The following is a 5,632-nucleotide window of genomic DNA, read 5'->3' on the forward strand; positions in this document are numbered from 1 at the left end:
GCACAAGAGGAGATCTTACTTCCTATCCGTTAAGGCGAATTTGGTTCAGATCTTCTTCTTGTGAGTTGTTTGAATTCCGCATCATGAGAGGTCAGTACTAGCCTTCTTTCACATGATTCTGCAGTGTGCATTCATATGTTGTGCTACTTGTACGATAATGTTGCTTGATTTTAGTGAACTGCACAAATGGAGACAAGACTTCCAATCTGTATGTGCACCGTAATATCCCATTGAGGTAAGATAAGGATATTTCACAACTGCTGGCCTGTATTTTGCCACTTTCATCAGAAAATTAAGTTTAGTACTATACTTGTGCTCCCTAATTGACATGCCAAATCTTACATTGAAGGTGAAGCTTGTTTGTTATTGAACCAAGTGATGAAGGGGAAGAACAAGGGGAAGAAAAACAAAAATCAACTCCCGGTGCTGTAATGAAGCACTGGAACTGTGATGACACAAGTAATGATATAGTTTTGCATCTTAATTCATTGCTATGGCTGGAACGAGCAATTGTTTTGCCACTGTTTTGATGCCACTCTTAATGTAACATGTAATTATCTCTACTTGTGCAAACAGGGATCTTCTTTGAAGATACCATATATTTTAGTGGAACTGCCCAAGGTGTTGGAAACATTAAACTAATCGAGGAGTATTTAGTAAGCATGGCCACCACCGTAGATTGGAACAGATGGTTCCGGAGAATTGCTTCATCTGTATGCTCTACACAATAAGCCTCCTGACAAAGGTTGGTACTCGCCCACTGATTTCATCCATATGATTGAGCTTTGTCATCTCTATTGGTGTTGTGCTACTGTTTAGATACTATCATGAAAAAGTGGTATTGTCCTTGAGAAGTGCTTCATCTGTGTTATTTTAAATATTTCCTTTCCTTTTTTTCGAGCAAACAGTGATGCTAGCATTTAGTAGTCCTCTTGTCTTTGCACAACAGGATCATCTTCCTCTGAAGAAGAATATGGAGTACGTGAAGTGACTAGTTCCGATTATGCCAGGATGAAGAAGCCCTGTCTATCTTATCATCAAAAGGAGCAGTTGAAGGATGGTTACATTACTCCCCACAAGACCAAACTAACTTCAGCTCAGAAGGACTGACAAAATCTCCATTTTTTTGTTGTGATGCGCGAGTACAATGTTGTTCTAGGATTCTTTCTGGTGAGTTCCATTTTTCTAAAAGTGTGCTCTACATGGACCATGTATGTGCCTGTTGAAACTGTCAATTCATAGTACAATTTGCTCTATACTAATCACTTTTTTGTATTTGTGCAAATAGGGGTGCTCAGCTTGATTTGAATGGGAACTTCACAAAATGTTCATGAATACATTGAATCATTCATTTCCACCACAAGAAAGAAGGTGCCGATAAGTTCAAGGCGTTGCAACATATAAGGGCGAAATCATACAAGCTACGCGTGAATTTGGTTGATTTTGGTGGAACTGCACAAAAATAACAGCTGGTTTATTTAGCACGAGGTGCCATGTCAATGTCCGAACTGATGGCAAACCCTGCCCAGTCCACAATCGTAGGCATTTGATATTTTGGAATGGGACAACCTTGTCAAATTTTGCTCATTGATTTTAGCAAGACATGTGTTTGATATTTTCGAATGGGACACCCTTGCTGTCAGCAGTGTTGATCAATTTTTTCTTTATTCTTTAGTTGTGAAGTAAATATTGCCTCTGACATGTGAGTCGCTGAGATGCATAATCATCGATTGTTTTGAATGTTCTCTATGAATTGCCAGGCCTGTGTGTTTGATTGCAATGTATAGAAACGCTAAAAACCTGCTCAAACTCTTTGTACTCCTTCTGTTCCTTTTTACTTCGCACATTGTGAAAGTGCATACTCCCTCCTTCCATCTATATAGGGCCTAATGCGTTTTTCGAGGCTAACTTTGACCGAATGTTAGAGCAATAATATATGACATGCAACTTACACAAAGCACATCATCAAATTCGTATGTGAAAGGAGCTATCAATGATATAATTTTCACATTATGCATGTCATGTAGTATTAATTTTATCAATAGTCAAAGGCGGTCTTCAAAAACGCATTAGGAACTATATAGATGGAAGGAGGGAGTACTTTTGTGTATAAGATTGGTCAAAGTAGAGATACTTTGACTGCAGACAAAACTTGTATGCAGGCTAGAAAGGACCGGAGGGAGTACATGTGAAACTGCTGCAAACGAGGTGATCACCCTGGGAATAATGCTAGTACATATTGTTTTGCATGTTCATCCAATGCCAGTGATACAGGAATTCGAACTAATCGAAATAAATTCATTCATACACGATCGGATTTCATATAGACATGCCAGATTTCATTACATTTCATACATTCTTCAGCTAAAAAGGGATGCGATGGAGGTATAATTAATTAACCGAAGCTACCCACCTGTGTCCCGCTGAGCTGAACAGAAGTTTTAGTGACCTAACTGCAGGTGCAGTTGCGTAACTGACATGTGGCCTGTTGGGCCCACGTGTCAGTCAGCCAACTGCACCAGCAGTTAAGTAGAAGCAGCGTTATTCTCTAGCAGAACTCCCCGACTCCACGTCGCCGCCAAGAAGCTAACCAGCCGTCAATGTTCAACCTGCCTAGCTTGGCTTCAACAGGAGGGTAGCAGCGGTGGCCTTACTTGGACCCGAGCGGCGGCGACCTATCGTGTTCTACTCTTCCTCGTTTTTTGTGTGGCATGGCCTCGTTGGCAGTGGGGCGGGGCCTCGGCGGAGCCGGCGATGTCCTCTGTCTCATTGCCGGCGGGCGGTGCCTCAGCGGAGCGGTGGAAATCCTCCCCGCGTTGCCGGCAGGGTGGGGCCTCGGCTGAGCCGGCGATCCTCTGCCTCGTTGTTGGCGGGGCGGGGCCTTGGCGGAGCCGGCGGTGTCCTCTGCCTTGTTGTTGGCACCGCGGGGCCTCGGTGGAGCAGGGCCTCGTTGACGCCAGCGGAGCGGGGACTCGTCGGAGCCGGCATTGTCCTCTGCCTCGTCCTCGGTCTCGCCAAACAGCGCCTCGCCCGCTTCATCACCTTCTTTGCTAGCCAATTTGTAGGTGGCCGCAGCCTACGCCACCCACATGTGCTCCCGCCAGCACTCGAGGCGGCCCTGCCCAGTCGAGTCAAGTAGGGCAGAGCGGTACGAGTCGTGCAGCGCCTCCTGCCCCGCCCGCTCCACGGTGATCTGCTCCTCCGCCTGCAGGTGCTCCTCGAGGAGATGGTGGTTGTAGGCGGCGTCGGCCTGCGCCTCCCGAAACTGCTCCTGACGCATCTGCCTCACACTGTCCATATATTGGGCACGGGCCTCATCGATGGTCATGGTGCAATGCACCAGTGAGGATGGCGCAGAGGAGGGGGTTGGTGCCGGATCGTCGACTACCATGTTCTCCATTGGGACGTCGTCGTCCTCCGGCTGCCTGCCGGCCAGCCGGTTGGTAGCAATGGCTGCCATCTCCTTGTGGTTCGTCGTCCGCCCGTCCCAAAGAGCGCTGGAGCGCGAGGAAGCCATGGTGGGCATTAGTGGTGTGGACAGGAGAAAGGGAACAGGTGCGGATGACTATGACTATGGCCGGCGCAGCAGTTTATATAGCAATGGTGGGCGAGCAGAGGGACGGACGTGTGGCGCCGGAGTAGCCGCCTCGGCAACCGTGTATCATTAATGTGGGCGGCGATGGACGGACGGACGACACTTGTGTCGTTTGAAGGCGGAGCAATTGCCTGCACCAGGAAGCGGGGCGGGCGGCGCTGACTGTTCGGGGCAGAAAGTGCGCGCGGGCGAGGAGATGACTTTACTTGGAGAGGATGACAATGGGGACCCACTAGGTCCATAGCCTCACGTACGCAAGTGCCTCCTTATTACACACACACACACACACACACACACACACACACACACACACACACACACACACACACACACACACACACATATATATATATATATATATATATATATATATAAACACTATTCTGATCACGGGATCAGAATAATATTCTGATCACAACATGAACTTCCCGAGTAACGCGCCTGACCTTCCCCGTGTGCTAGGTTGAACTTCAGCTAAAAGGTGTCCAAATGGGGCTTGCTATATACCTTTGGAAAGCTATGGACACTAGTATCATGACCCAAGTTAAAGTTTTGGCAAAATGTAAGCGGTTTAAGAGCAGTTTTGAAAACCGTTTTTTCTTCGTACAAAAAACTTGAATCGTATTTTCGATCGCATTTTTAAACCATTTATCGGAATGAGGCAAATAATATGGTGTTGGAAAGCTGCTACAAAACCGCTTCTTCCACATGTTGAAAGATTTCTCTAATTCCCTACGGTTAAAGAGTAATTCGGAAAATCGTTGAATTTCGCAAACGGAACACCCGAGTTTGTATTTTCGATGCCATTTCTAAATGGCTAATCCAATTAAGGCAAATAATATGGCGTTGGAAATCTTATGAAAATGCGCTACTTTTTCATGTTAAAAGTGTTTTCTAATTTTGAACGGTTTAAAAGTAATTTAGGAAATGGTACAAGTTTCACCGAGTTTGTATTTTCAAGCTAATTTTTTAAACATATGTACACATGCAGTAAATAATATGGCGTTGGAAAGCTTGAAGACATGCGAAACTTTTTTGTATATATTATTTCTCCTAATTGATTACGGTTTTATGTCAGTTTTGAAAATGGCTAAAAACATATTTTTGCCGTAATTTCTAAAAACTTTATCGGAATGGGGCAAATACTATACCGCTGAAAAGCTACGAAAAATGCGAAACTTTTTCATGTTGATTGTTTTCTCTGATTCCTAGCCGTTTTTAAGTAATTTCAAAAATAGAGAGATCATGCGTTCTGCCTTTATCGGGAAACAGATTCTTCGAAAATGCACCGCGTGAAGAACCTGAACTTCTCGGTGCGTGTACCTGAACTTCACTCTGTTTTCACATGATTTTTTGGCTTGTAGGTCTCCATCCACTGCTCGTAACTCTCCATCCACTCACCGGAATTGAGCAAGTGATATACTAGTGGAAAGCTGCTGTAAGCACATAACTTTCCCGTGTTGATCGTTTTTTCATACTCGTGATGATTTTAAAAGTTTTTCATCTGAAATTCATTCAGTGTAGTAGTTGAACTTCATGTTATTTTCATGTTGAACTTCTGTGATGTATTTTCGTTTGTAATTTTCTCATTCATTCGATAGTGTTACACAAATGCTACTCCTTTTGTACAAACCCCTCTCACAATAATTTTTTTAACTTTCTTCGACCGAGGACTTGAAACTTACACAAATGATATTCCTGTAGTTTTGAGGTAAATTAGAAAATGGCGAGATCATGATTTCTGCGTTCATCGTGAACGGAAATGCACTGCGTGAAGTAGTTGAACTTCTGGGGCATGTCTGTTTGAACTTCACTCTGTTTTTGACGTGTTGTTTTTTGCACTACGTGAAGTAGTTGAACTTCTGGGATGTCTGTTTGAACTTCACTCTGTTTTACTTTATTGTATTTTTCTTATATGAAATACACACCGTGTAGTACATGAACTTCTGGTTGTTATCACTTTTGAACTTCTCTCTGGTTTAAGGGAATTATTTTAAAACACAAAAACTACATTTTTATGTATTTTGGACATCTAAA

Source organism: Triticum aestivum, chromosome 7A, assembly GCF_018294505.1.
Source record: "Triticum aestivum cultivar Chinese Spring chromosome 7A, IWGSC CS RefSeq v2.1, whole genome shotgun sequence".
Classification (NCBI taxonomy): Eukaryota; Viridiplantae; Streptophyta; class Magnoliopsida; order Poales; family Poaceae; genus Triticum; species Triticum aestivum.